Raw genomic sequence first — 14,869 nt, forward strand, 5'->3', positions numbered from 1 at the left:
TAAGCACAAAGCCTGCAGAACGTTTAAGCCTCTAAGAGCTCCCAACATCATTCGGGCTGCCAGTTAGTGATCCCTTAATGCCCGGCTTTCACGTGGTCTACAAATGCTACGAATCGTCACGAATAGTAACGAATCGAAATTCGTGTCGATTCAGCAAAATAAATCAAAAAGATCGTAGAGAATGTGGAGAAGCTACGAAGTAGTTACGAATAGTTTACGAAAGAGTTACAATGATTCGTAGGTAATCGGATGACAAATATGCCTTATGTGTCAAGGTAGTGTTACGATAAAAGTCTGAAATGAAAGAATCATCTATATGAATTGTGATTCAGTTACGAAAGAGTTACGGATATGCCGAATCGCTTACAAATATGTCGAATTCAGTTACGAATACACTATGCTCTCGACAAATGATGCCGATAAAGCTACGAAAAGTTTACGATATTTGGCACTATTCGTCAAAGAATCGAATAGGAAGCTGTTACGGACGATCAGAAAGGGCTACAACGGGTTTACGATACATCTACGAATTCCAAAATTTGTAGACCGTCCACAAAAGTTTTTGACAAATAAAATCTTTCGTGTCTTCGTGGCCGAACTACGAACAATACGAATGTGTAAGAACCAAATAAGACTCACCCACGAACTTCAAGAACCGTCTGCGATTTCTCTACGAATTGGAAAAAAGTTTAGATTCGGGAAGATTCGTGGCATTCGTAGCCCATATGAAAGCGAGTCGCAAAGGGTTTTGTTTCAAAAATCACTTACGAACTTCAAGAACCGTCCAGTTTGGATTCGGGCGATTCTTGGCATTCGTAGCTCACGTGAAAACCGGGCATTACATTTCTATCGCGTGTGCGCTTCGTGGGTATTTGTCAGATACTCTAGTATTTTGTTTAGTAAGATTGGGTGTTTCTAATTTCCATATTTACCAAATATGCCGTACTATTATCTCCCGTAACAACCCTATATATAATTTCCTTTGTTCTCTTCTGGGGTTTTACGTCCACTACCACCTAGGGTGATATCGCAGACAAGTGTTTCCTAAGAAACTCGCCAGAAGAAGCCATAAAAATAGGCTTAGTCTAGCTTTGGTAAGGACACAATGTCTTTGCTAGCGGGAAGCATCCAAGGCGAAATTCATCGAAAGGAGAAAGCTAAGGGTATTAGAAGTAAAGTTGCGAACATGCGCAGTCTGTCCCGCTTTGCCATCAATGCTAGGGTCTTATATAAGGTAAAGGAGGTAGTTAGGTCTGACTGTCAGTCGGGATCGAGGGCTCGCCGCCTATCCTACCTAGGTCCAAGGGATCCATTCTAGGGCAACGCAGCTTGGTATACGAGAAGGGTCGTTCATGCCTATCACTGGAAGAACATGGACTTTGTGGTGGTGAGTAGCATTCAACTAGTTCACAGGTGCTTTGTCATTAAAACATTTAAAATTATGAAATAAAATGGAGTTTAACTTTCTACTATTCTCCTCCTGACCGGGCTAATGTAATACTATTTGAAAATCTATGCGAAATTGTATTAGACGAATATAAGTGCACCAGAGGACATGAGTTATAATTTGATAAATACATAATGTTTTATTTGTATTTTCCATTGTCAGTATATTAGCTATGGTATGAGTTTATTTAAAACGCAAATTCAATTGTTTATGAAATATTGTGAGAATAACAGGAAAATGGGTCTAAGTTCAAGGATAAATTCTATGTCTAAAACCACGTGATCGGAAAGTTACCATTCAATATTTGGCATGAATGACCAATCACATGATTAATTACATCATAATTAGCCAATAAAATAGCAGTGCGAATCTTCGGAAATAAATATACACATGAATACTCCTTTAAACTATTTAATACCGGAAAACAACAAATATCGTCTCCGGGAAACGGGACGAAGCCTAGAATCTTGAATGGATATCTAGTATCTACACAATAAAATATAAACAAATATTTAATTACAAATAATGGGACTAATAAGGATTAAGATTATCATTCAATTAAAACTATTAGTGAGTCGTCTGTCCACCGTCGGTTACCAAAAATGTCGGCATACCAGATTAATGTCTTCACGTATAGCGTATAACTAGTATTAAGAGAAATCTATTGAAGTTTAAATAAGTTATTAAAACAACACATTGGACATTAAATAAATGAGTGAATTAATAAAGAAACGAATGAATGTGTGTGCGAATTATATCCCCATTACAAATTTTCGCATTACGGTATTACGCTATGATCTGGAAGAGTTGTCATATGGATTAAGACTTGTAATTATTTCCCCTAAAAATACATGTAGACATGTGACGTCATCCTTTGATGTTGGCGTACCATTATTTCAAATAATGGTACGGGCAATGTGCCAACTGTAATTAGTTAAAATATTGGACAAGAGTGACGTATTTCATTGCAAAGCACGTGCAAGTGTCTGTATTTTAAGTTGTTTAATGGTCTCGAGCTTAAGACATTGCGTAACACATTGGAACAACAACTCGTGACAAACGTCACTCGTGCTGTTTCAATATATTACTTAATGTCTCGCTCTCGACCATTAAACCACACTTATTTCACGAATATAGTGCGAGTTATAAATAGACAATTTTTCCCTTGGTTTTTTTCTCCCCTCTTCCTGTATTTTTGGTTGACGTTTTGGTCGAGAATTGGAGAAAAGGGATCAAACTTGCATTTTCAGAGCAGTTTTGGGTATTACTGATGATATTACAGTGGAGGCATAGGTGGTGTAAAGTGTCTTTCTGCAGAATAATCTTTGTATCGGAAGTGAGATTGTGACCTTAATCAACATCAAATCCCTGTGGCAAAAAATCTAAACGGTTAAGCCCCTACAAAATAATGATGAGGAGATTGCCAAATGTGGTCCCTGTTGTGCCTATAAAGATTGGAACCAACGGAATGTTGAGCCAAAAACTACAGCCTGTCATTTAGCATTGAAGACAATGGACAAATAATTGCTAGCCTGAGTCCATATTACCGGCTTTCTTGTTGAAGAGAAGCATTAGCCAATGACACGGTCTGTTATGCCGAAACATCAACGCTGATTGATTATTAATTTATATCAAAACATATACTCGACATACTTCCGGACCCCCTCTAGGCTCCAGGCCCCTGGATAAGTGTCTCAGCCCCCCCCCCCACCACACTGACCCGACGGTTAAAGTGGTAACAAAAATTATTTTTTTATCAAGTTGACAAATTAAAGTGTCCGAAATCTAATAAAACACTAATTTTGCATTTCTTTTAATTCAATGCCACGAATTTGTGCTGAATTGGCTGTGGATTAAAACATTTTGTCTGGAGCCACTCTATTTTGTGCGACATTTTTCGGGCATCGATTATTATTTGTGAATGCAGATGCAACAGTCTAATTGGATAATGGTAATTCAGGTCTGCAAAGAGTGATATTTCGGTTGCAAAACGTTTAAACAACTTTGAAAAAGTTACTTAACTCACGGGTAAGAATAGCAGAAAAACGCATTTGCGGCTGTCAAAATTTTTCTCGGCGAGGGGGGGGGGGGGGCAGATCCCGAGCGACGATTGATTGTTTTGGGGGGATTCAGGTCAGTCCCATAAGGTACGCTATATTGGACCACATTAAAGTTTCTTTATTCACGGACTGAAATAGCAGGAAAATACGTATGTAGACTGTAAACGATTGATTGATTGTTTGGAATTCGAGTCAGCTACCCAAGTTAGGCTATATTTAGCAGATTAACACTTCCTGTTTCGCATTTAGAGGGGTGATATTGTCCAATAAACATGACCCAAGACGCGTCAGAGAGCAGAGAGACAGAGAGAGATGGGGTTTAACGTCCACTCGACACAAACTTTCGGGACTAACATATGGTTCAATTTTATTTCCATAATTCGCTTGCGCGTAGGGGTCTTTAGCAGCGGAAGGAAACCGTAGGACCCGGAGAAAACCCACGAGGTGCGACAGGCGACCATACTCCTTGTAACGTACTACCGGGGAATCTAAACCCAGCCAGTTGACAAGATTGTTAAGAGTACGGTTTAGTTTTCTAGAGACGGTAATAGTCTTTGTTTTGTGTGAACTAAATAGAAAATAGAAATAGAAAATCATTTAAATATATAATTTTATGTATGTATATATTTAAATAGGAAGTTCCGTAATCTAATGTTACTGCTTATTTTATTGCTCAAATTGCATCTCTCTTTTTCCCCATATACGTATTGATAATAGTTTATTCGTATGTTCCTTGAATGACATTTAGGAGGTATAATATTCTTAATAACACAACCTGTAACGTAGTAAATCCATAAAGTTGTGTTGTTATGAATAGTTTAGTATATCTATATTTAAGTATATGTTGAGTATATGTCGTTTGCTTTAATCTGATTCCTTTCTTTTTTCTATACATAATATATTGAGACATATGTATACGCCAAATTTTTGTTGATATTGGCAGAAAACATTTCTATTTTGTATTATTTGTGTAAATACCTGGTTGATTGTATCAAAGAAATCTTTACCTTTACAACAATCGCCTTGCATTCTTTTTAATGCGTTATATTCGTTATTCTATTCATTATAACACCTTCTTTGCAACCAGTCAAAACTAAAACATTATGATTTATGAGTTCTTCACATTACATCAATGTCGCTTCTATTATTTAATTGAATTGTGAACTTTTAAGAAATTAAATTATCGATTAGATATATTCAAACCTTGGACATTAGCAACAAGTTTCTCGTATATAGAATTATAGTAGAGAGGTTAAGATTTGACCCGAGAACGAGTTCCTTTGTTTGTAGGTGGCGCGCCGATTTGTGAACATAGCATTAGCCTAGCAGACGACACAACATTAGCCTACTTCCGTGCTTACGGCTACGCTCTCTCTTTCATTACAAATACGCTTTACTTTAATTATGTATTCCGCCGGACGCCCCACGAATCAAGGGCGTAGGCTGCGGAAGGGAGGGGGGCAGAAAGGGGGAGGATCACGACTCGCCCCCGGCTTTAGTCACTTTAAGCCCATGGTCATAGCTAGGTGAGTCTACATCAATTATCAATATCATACAATACACGTATTCACATAGGCCTATGTATTAAACTATTAATATTATGTAAGTAGGCCTATGTAGGCTAAGAAGAGAGTATGCTGGACATGGATTCATGGATGGAATGGATGTTCAGACACGACAGGAATTGATGAATGGATGAAAAAATGTTGTTTTAGCATTGTTGCACCAAAAATGTTTTAAAAGGGCATGATAAATAGGCTAAATTGTTTAAAATGGTGTGTGAAATTTATAGTAATTTAAATTTTGTAAAAAAAAAACAGACAAACAAAAACGACAAGAAGAACCACAAACGGCCATTTTGAAACATTTTGGTCATTTTTGCTATGCCAACAAAAACATACGATATTTTCGTTTAACAACGCCTCATGTCCTTCAAACTTTGTACGTGTGTTCGGTACATGTTTGGTAAACACGTAACAGTAACAAAATTTATGTTTATTGATGTAAAATACTAGTAATATAAACTCGGAAAGTACTTACGACTTCGGCGTCCTCAAGTCGTTTTCACGTCCGAGATTGACAGCAGACGTGGAGAAACCCCACTAAAAGTGATGACGTAATGCACAGAACGACGTCACCTCGTTCTCGTTCCCGGGTCAAATCTTAACCTCTCTAGTATTGCAATTTAAATGCTGGCTTTGAAACCATCATCAGATTTAAATATGATTCCTTAAATATTCAATTTAAAGTGTTCAACTTTTTCCCATCCAAATGTGGTGTGTGCATAGTTAGATTGCGCGGGCCGTCGACGACGCTCTAGGGTCACAGATTCGCGGTACTAATTCGCGGTAAGGATTCGAGGGTATGTAACACAGGTGACGAATCGGGGATTAGTCAGTAAGTGTTCCAATATTTTAAATAAAAACAAACTGTTCATATTAGACTCCATATTAAGACAAACGAAGCCGGTAGCTAACACGTGACGGCCAATTGAAGACAAACATTCTATAGGGGTCCAACCTACAGATAAACAGGTAAAATAACTCAACAGACAAGGATTCCATAACAGCTAACCTCTAACTCAATAGATATTTACCCATCATTCATATTCAGTTGTTCAGAGAACAAAAAGATATTCAGGTCATGTAATAATTTTAAGAAAAACCAGCGGCTGCCAGGCAGGATACGCCCCACATTTTCGAGAGATGGATAGAGAACAAGCTAACAAGAAAGTGATTTTTCCTACAATCAAGGGCCATAATTCAGGAAATTACAATTCGATATGCGCAAATATCGAAAGGAACTGAGATCTTTGTGTTATAAACCTACATTTCAAGTTTCAACAAAATCGGATAAAAATTGTGACCTCTATAGGGTCCACAACCTTGATATACCATATTTTTACGCTATTTGAGAACGAACGGCAGCCATTTTGTCTGTCAATTTTGGGCCGATTTTCACGTAATTCGAACTCAGTCGTCCTTAGGGTGTAACGGTGATATAATAATAAGTGTTTTTTAAATACAATACAGACAATAGACATACGCATACGGTACCCTATTGACTACTATAGTCAAAAATAAGCTACTTCACGTGGAATTGACAAACATATAGCGTGTCTATCATTCCTAGTTTTACATATAATAAATGCATGTTTGTGTGGATTACAGTCAAAAATGGTAAGTTTTTTTTAGATTACCACACTTTTTCAAAATCTTTAACCAGTGTCAGATTTAGATAGAGAGAGTCCACATATGAGACCCCTCTCAAACCCAATCGCCCCACCCTTACGACTAGCGAAAGATGAAAGAATGTTTCTGACACGCACTGTAGAATGCCCCCCCCCCCCCCGTGCAATCAGTGCGATTTAATGACATGTTAAAACTAATTCTCTTTCAAAATATTTAATCGGAAGAAAACTACCCATAGCTGTACTAATCTATTTTAGGGAGCCTTGATTGTCACGTGACTTGATGGGGGGGGGGGTCTGATTGCTTTGTCGTTATTCGCAATCAATTTACCATAAATAAATTCTGGCATTTTGCTCTGCCAACTTAAATTTCCGCCGTTTAAGCACAAAGTCTGCAGAACGTTTAAGCCCCTAAGAGCTCCCACAATCATTCAGTCAGAACGGTAGCACTCAGGCTGCCAGTTGGTCTACGAGAGAGTTGGATAAGGTATATCACTGAGTCAACTGGCGTGGTTTCGATTCCTCGGTTGTACGTGACAAGTCGGCATAGTGTGGGATTTCGGTTGCAAAACGTTCGGACAACTTTGAAATAGCTTAATTCACGAGTAGGGTCGCCTGTCCAACCTCGTGGGTTTTCTCTAGGTCCCACTGCTAAAGACACCTACGCGCAAGCGAATTATTGAAATACAATTGTACCATGTGTTAGTCCCGAACTGACCTAGTTTGTGTCGACGTTCAACCCCATTTCTCTGTCTCTCTCTGTCACTTGGTCTACGAATGCTACGAATCGCCCTGAATAGTGGCGAATCGAAATTCGTGGCGATTCCACAAAAATATCAAAAAGATCGCAGAGAATATGGAGAAGTTACGAAGCAGTTAGAAAAAATATCATATACGTGATACGTTGCGTCAAAGTAGTTATAGCGAGTTTTGGCAAATTTTTGCGTCGCGTAAGTAGGCGTCGATGAGCTAAGCTTAGTTTTATTACAGCATGATGGCAGATATCTACCAAGATCACCATCAGTACTAGTCAAGTGCCTATTATAGTCTACAATTTCCCGGAGGGAATAAAGTCGCTCGACAGTCGCTCAGCTATTAAAAAAAAATAATGTCGAATCTTATTAAAAATCTTCGACTTCGACTCGACTGTAATTTTTCGTTTCACTAATGTATCATTTCAGAAAATTTATACTACACCCCTTTACCACAGAATAAAATCATTTTCAGATATGCCTTCCTAAATTGAGCACGTAGATCAACCATCATGGTTAAAATCACATCAAATATACACGCTATGATACAAAATTTCGGCGTATAAAAGTAGCAAATAAGACGGTAAAAAGACACGACAAAGTTATACGGACCTTTTCCGTATGAAAGCTGTTCGATACGTGCTGCCGTATCCGTGTGCCGTATCACGTATGAAAAATACACACACATTGATGACGTCACACGCGATACGGACCAGAAATTTACGCTTGCCAAAAGTCTCTATTGCCAGGGCTTCACGTAGTCGTATTGCTATCTTAAGTCAATGGGGCAGATTCTTGAGTACGTCATATGCGGTTGCCATGCAAGATACGCCCATATTGTGCAATAGATGGACAGGCGACAAGCTTAATTAATAAGCCTTTCATCTTGTTTTGTTTTTTGTTTATCTTTTACTATTATTGTTTTGTTATTTAATCTCTGTAAATGGCTCCACCATGCAACTCCTATATATTCATCCTAAATTTACTAATTAAATGGCATTGTGCTTGATAACGATAAAGGGATACTTGTGATGGACACACGAATTTAAAACAAACATGAAACTTAGTAAGATTTTGCCAGCGCCAAAGACGTTGCTATCGGAGCTATAGAAACCCCACAGGAGGTCGTACGATGGCTTTAGATGCCCTCACTAATTGCCCGATATTTTTACGATCAGAGCCAAATTTGAACATTTACTCTATCATGTGTCCATCTGGTGTCAATTTCGGGACAGTTAATCTATACAGTCTTTGTCAAAGTTGTTTTAAACTTGGGTTATGGCCAAGAAATAGGCAACTGTGCATGCAATCTGATTAAAACACAGATCCTATTACGTCTCGTTTTTATAGTTCAAAATTTCGTTTTACTTGTCTTTACTACACTGGGATCTGTAAGAGTTGTTGTCATTGACATGTTCTGGGTGATGTGAGGGATTAGCCAATGAAACGGTCTGTTACGGCGAGTCCTTGGCCTTTTTATGCACGGAACTGTGGATAAACCACTAGAAACTTCAACGCTTATTGATTAATCAATGTCTGACGTCATAGGTCAAAATCCGTTTGTTTGACCCCTGACGTGAACTCCCACTATAACTTGTCAGATCTACAGGTAGTGTAGGCCATTGAAAGTATAAAAAAAACCAAACGAAATATAGATCTGTATTTTAATCAGATTGATGTGAATGAGTAGTATAAGCAATGTGACTAATATGATTTTTTAAAAATGTCTCTTAATAAAATGTGAGTTTCTATTTTAAGAAAATGTACTAATATTGGTCGTACTAGAGAGGTGAAAGTCAATGTTAAAGGTGAGTGCTTTTTCGTAGCCAGCTATAATACGAAATGAAATGAAATGGGGTTTAACGTTCTACTGTTCTGTTCCGACCGGACTAATGAAGACGGGCATACGCCATAAAATGTGCTATGAGGGAAATTTTGCCCGAACAGCGGCACTACGGCCTACTCTTATATCGAATTCCAACTGTCAAGGTATCTTTTACGTGCACGCCAACGTGTACACGGGTTCTCAGTTTTTCGTACCATCCGAACGACTAGACAACTGTCCTTGTCAGGCCCTCCATCCTGCATCGGACTGTAACTTCCTGGATTACGGCCCCTGACTGTACGAAAATCACGTTTTTAGCTTGTGGATCCTCTAGAGGTTACAATTAGTATCCAATGTATCATCGGTACACCCTAATGACTATTGAGTGCCAATTTCGTAAAATTCGGACCGTGACTGCCTGACAAAATGGTGTAAAAGAGTGTCATACCAAGGTTGTGGATCTCTAGAAGTCACAATTGTTATGTGATTTTGATGAAACTTATCATTTGTGTTTATGTCCCAAAAATCTTGGTTACTGTCGCTATTTTCGCATATCAGATCGCTACTTCCTGGATTACGACCCCTGATCGTACGCAATATCGTGCTTTTTAGTTTGTGGATTTTTACCCGATTATAAAAACAGTTTAAATATATCACTATTCCACTATAATGAAGCGGAAAATCGAAACGAACTGTCCGGCAAAATGGTCGCTCTTTGTATGCAAAGTGTGTAAAAGTATGTAATACGAATGTTGTGGACCCTCTAGAGGTTACAATTTTTATCCGATTTTGATGAAACTTAAAATATATCTTGATATCCCAACGACCTCAGACTCTCTCGATATTTCCTAATTTCAGACCATAACGTTCTGAATTATGACCCCTGATTATACGAAAAATCGCGTTTGTTTTTAGCTTGTTCTCTATCCATCTGTGACATTATCCTGTGTCACTGTGTCAAATAAAAACGGCTGTGACACTACGGGGTAGATGTGATACTTTAGTCTAAGACGTTCTTCGACTTCACGTTGTGGGATCAATTATTTCAATCATCAATTAACTGACCCTGGAACACCGTTTATGTTGTTACTAAGTATATATATCAAATACAGCAAACTACGAAGGTTAAATACTGCAAAACTACAACATCTATTATAAATACTTTAGGAGTTATTAAAATATCCACGGTCTGAGTTTAGCATCCTTTACAACTCAGACCTAACGGTTTAAATACTACGTTTTGTCTCTATCCCAGCCGAGGCGGTCGTGGGTATAATGTCCCCCCCCCCCCCCGGACGGATTGTGTCTTCCCTACGGTCTCATCATGATATCTAAGGGTAAATCAAACCATTTCTCTGCTATATGGCAATTATAATGCGTCATCTATTAGGGCAGGACAATTACCATTGTTGGGTAAGTGTTTCGTATAGGCACCGTTTTACGTCAACACTATTCTAGTTAATTGTACTAATCCGTGCACGAGATGACTGGACTATAGTACCCTACTTCCATCAATGGATACTGACATAACTGTCGGTAAGTAAGTCTTAGATAGTAGTAAAATAATGCAAGTTACTTCATTACCCTAGATTTCGTCACACATCATGTAGGTAAAAAATTTCTGTATTAAACAGAACATCTATATTAGAACTAAAATAAACCCTATAGTATTACACATCTCTTGCAAAATGTGGGCGTATCTTGCTTGGCAACTGCTGTTCATTAATACACGTAATACTGTTATGACTAATTAAACTTACAAAGGCCAGTGCAGTGACATAGTTTTCGCCTAATTCCAAATATTCGCGTTTAATGTAACGAAGCGTCGTTTTTATCCGACTTGAAAACGCCATTATGTCCATTTTCATTCGGAAAACCTCGATGATTTGTACCCATTTCATGGTGGGACAATGATTAATTGTAGTTAGATGTGGTAGAAATGTTATAAAAACAATAATCAGTCGTAGTTTTGATGAATAATGTTGTCAATTGCGCCTTCTGAAGCCCGATGCGTACTTGCTCTGGTGGCTTCAGGTAACTATCTTTTATTTTATTTTATTAATGGATCGCTTGTAAGTAACTTTGATTTACTTTCTACAACTTGTCAGAAAATGTACATCTGTCTATTTATTTAAATTTGTCTGTTCGAAGTTGCACCGAGTTTGCAAGTTGGGGGTTAGGGACAGATCGAGTCGCGGAAAGACATAGGCATGGTACCATTACTACTTCCGGCTCGGGGCACTATCCGTGCAACGCAAGGAAATAAGCTATATATGTTATTCAAAAGCTATATTCCACAGCAACAGCATAGCTGTAAAGCTGCACTACTTTTTTGCATGGTAAACGATAAAACGGTAAAAAGGTATGCTGACACAAAATTGATTTCAACACTGGTTTAATTACATTTTAACATTGTTAAAGTACTTTTCGCTCATCTGGGAGATTTTTAAAACAATGTCGTTGTATAGCGATGGATAAAATACAACAATTTATACATATTTACATAGTAGTCTTGTTTACAAAGTAATTAAAACATGATCGCCATTGATCGTTCATTTAGTTCTTTATAGTACGGGATCTCGGTAAGTAAGACATTGGCCCACTAACCAAGCCGTCGCGAGTTCGATCCCGGTGATGGTCTGGAAGGTTCATTGTGATTTTCCGTTATGGTTTTCCTTTGTCGCTTGAGTAGGACCCGAGGTCTCCGGTGTACCTCCCACTGTTAAAGACCCCTAAGCGCAAGCGAATCATTGAAATAAAATTGAACCATATGTTAATCCCGAAATGACCTAGTTTGTGTACAGTGTCCGTTACCCCCCCCCCCCCCCTCTCGAGCGCTGAACCTTCGGTCAGTTTGATATGGCGGCAACAGCATAGACAACACGTAAAACAAAATTATCAGACATACACAAACTTGACGTATATACAAAATATAACATAATTTTAGTTTTGTTTAAAAAAAAAATATAATACAATAATATCCCATGGACTGGGTATTACAACTGGGATGACCGTTCAGCAATTGGAGAATTCAAGCTTTTTCCTGATCTCAAGATTCATTATTAACGTCATAGTTTGGTTGGAGTCCTATCTGCTCAATCAAATATTTTTTCTGATTATTTGAAGGATGTGTTGAATCTTTTTGTTTATCATTGTTTATGTAGCCGAAGCACTTAATCACTGTCCGATGTGTAACAAATGGACACCGTTTTTCAACCGAGACAAGCCAACGGGTATTGGAGATTTTGAGCTCCTTGTTCTTCACCGACAAGAAAATCCTGGACAGATCTGTGCTGCACCGGAGGTTGTGCATGCTGAACGTCTCACGGGACTTTTTCGGGACGATGTATCGATTGCTGCTGATTATGGTTTGTCATGTTTCAATTTCTTGCAACCTGATGGACAGTGTGAAGACTATAAAGTACGATACTGCTGCAGTTATCGTGAGTACAGATTTAATAGTTCCCCAATAACCACCTCTTACATTGTGTAAGATTTAGATACAGGACTGGCCGTTCTGGCTATAATAGTTTAAAAATAGATAATGCAAAATGAATATATTCAAAATTTCATTCAATTTACTTCATTCTGAGCGAAGTAATCATTGTTTGTAGTTTAGGCAAAGTGTGCTTGTCGCGTGAATAAATGTCGAACTAATCATTCATAAAAAAATTGAAGCCACAATTAAAGAACTACAATAGACAGATGTGGCTCTTACATAATGCATGTTTAACGATTTCAAACTATAATCAGTCTTTCATGATAGGGTTTTCTTTTGTTTTTGGGGGGGGGGGGTTTTGTGTTTTTTTTCCGGCGTGGTTCTCTCTTGTGACTGATGCTGGACGTGTACACATTGGTGAGCAAGTAAACGAACCCCTTGGCTGTTGCTATTCGATAAAGGGATAGGCCGTGGCACCGCTATCCGAGCACAATTTCACTCATAGCACACTGTATGGTATGTGTCCGTATTTATTAGGTCAGTCAGAGAAGAACAGTAGGACGTTGAACCCCATTTCAATTATTTGTTCGTTTTTTTTCTGTTTTTTTTGTTTAGTCTACCCATCCTGTCCCACTGGATATCAATGAACCAGTTATTATAATAGTGACACACCTGGTGCAACTGGTGATTACGAGACGTTGTCTGCAATCAACAACAATTACCCCAATGCCCATGTATGTACAGATCAAGTAGCTATTGACGTCCGTGTTACAAGTACCGGTCTCGACTACTCCACAGCCGGCGAGGTTGTATGTCTGGTTCCAGAACTTGGCTTTTCGTGTGTAAATTCACAGCAACCCGATGGACAATGTCAGGATTACAAAATCCGTTTCTGCTGTCCCAATTAATTATTAAACGAACAGAATCATGCATTGATTAAGTTTGAGAAATAAAGCCAGTTAGCTATTAGATTTGTGTGTATTTAAAGAGCAGTGTCTCCAACCCAGTCCCAAACTATTAGATCGGTATCATTCAGCAAACCACTACTCCTGTTACGTCACCGGGTATCATCTAACGTAATAATTACTGACGTACTATAAAAACCAAGAACTTAACATACCGTCATCGCAGCCAGTTTCACAATTGTCGGAAGAATAAACATGCCAATTTGCATGTTGATCGTAGCGGAATTGAGGACCCTCCCCACCCCCTCACGTGACAACAAGATTATCAAGTTAAAGGTCATAGGCGATCAGCTTTGGGGTGGGGTTGGGGGATGTGTTGGGTGGCGGCAGAAATGGTCAACGGTTAGGTATAAATATTAAGGCCAACTGCAGGATTCGTCAAAGGTCACTAGATGTAAACAGGGCTAGCGCTAACCCTAACCCTTGACCTAGCCCTAATCCACAATCTCGTCACCAATTAGGTGCCCTAACCCTATTAACATCTGGCGAACTTGACAAAATCTGCAGTTGGCCTTAATATTTAGACATAACCAGCTGTCAACGCGTTTTCATGCTATTCCGTCCCAATTTCAGATTTTGCCGGAGAGGGGTAAGAAATGAAATGGTCGAAAGATTGGGAGGGTATGAGGGTGATATCTCCAAAGGAAATGTATGAGATTAAGATGGCTCCAAACGTCTTTTCCTGCTATTTCAACTCGTTAATACAGAAACCTGAAATGGTCCAATATAGCACATGTGAACTGTAACCAACCAGTCAATCGATCCGCGGCATTCACGTAACATTCGACATTTCACTGACGAAACAAATGTTGATGCCCGAAAAACGTGTCACGCTTAGAGCTGAGTGGATATTTCTTTGATTTTAAATGTTTTAACCGTCAGTCATGGTAAAGAAATTTCGATTCCAGAAACATTTACGAACCAGATGGCCGAAAACTGTCGCACAAAGCAGCAGACTTCGGACCAATAAGTCATAGGATTTCGGGCATTTTATTTTGCTTACTATAAGGTTTTAAAATAGTATTTTTTTTATTTCTTTTTTCACTTTACCAGTCTGCCCGAAAAATAAGCTGCATAGTCATGATTTGGATTCAAAAGGATAAGAGAGTTCAGAGGTTGGTTACGTTGAAATGTAGGACAGATAGTTCCATGTTTACCATTATGCTACTTCCGGTTTGAGTATTCAAGTTT

The 14,869-nt window shown here is 38.5% G+C and overlaps 1 long non-coding RNA gene across 1 annotated transcript; it reads left to right on the forward strand.

The window, feature by feature from the left end:
* The first annotated feature begins 11,273 nt into the window (after positions 1-11,273).
* LOC126822151 (uncharacterized) lies at positions 11,274-13,682 on the forward strand. Its single transcript, XR_007680680.2, has 3 exons — positions 11,274-11,308; positions 12,439-12,717; positions 13,329-13,682. It is a non-coding gene; the product is annotated as an uncharacterized LOC126822151 (long non-coding RNA).
* The last annotated feature ends 1,187 nt before the right edge of the window (positions 13,683-14,869 follow it).

The sequence above is a fragment of the Patella vulgata genome, chromosome 5, assembly GCF_932274485.2.
Source record: "Patella vulgata chromosome 5, xgPatVulg1.2, whole genome shotgun sequence".
NCBI lineage: Eukaryota > Metazoa > Mollusca > Gastropoda > Patellidae > Patella > Patella vulgata.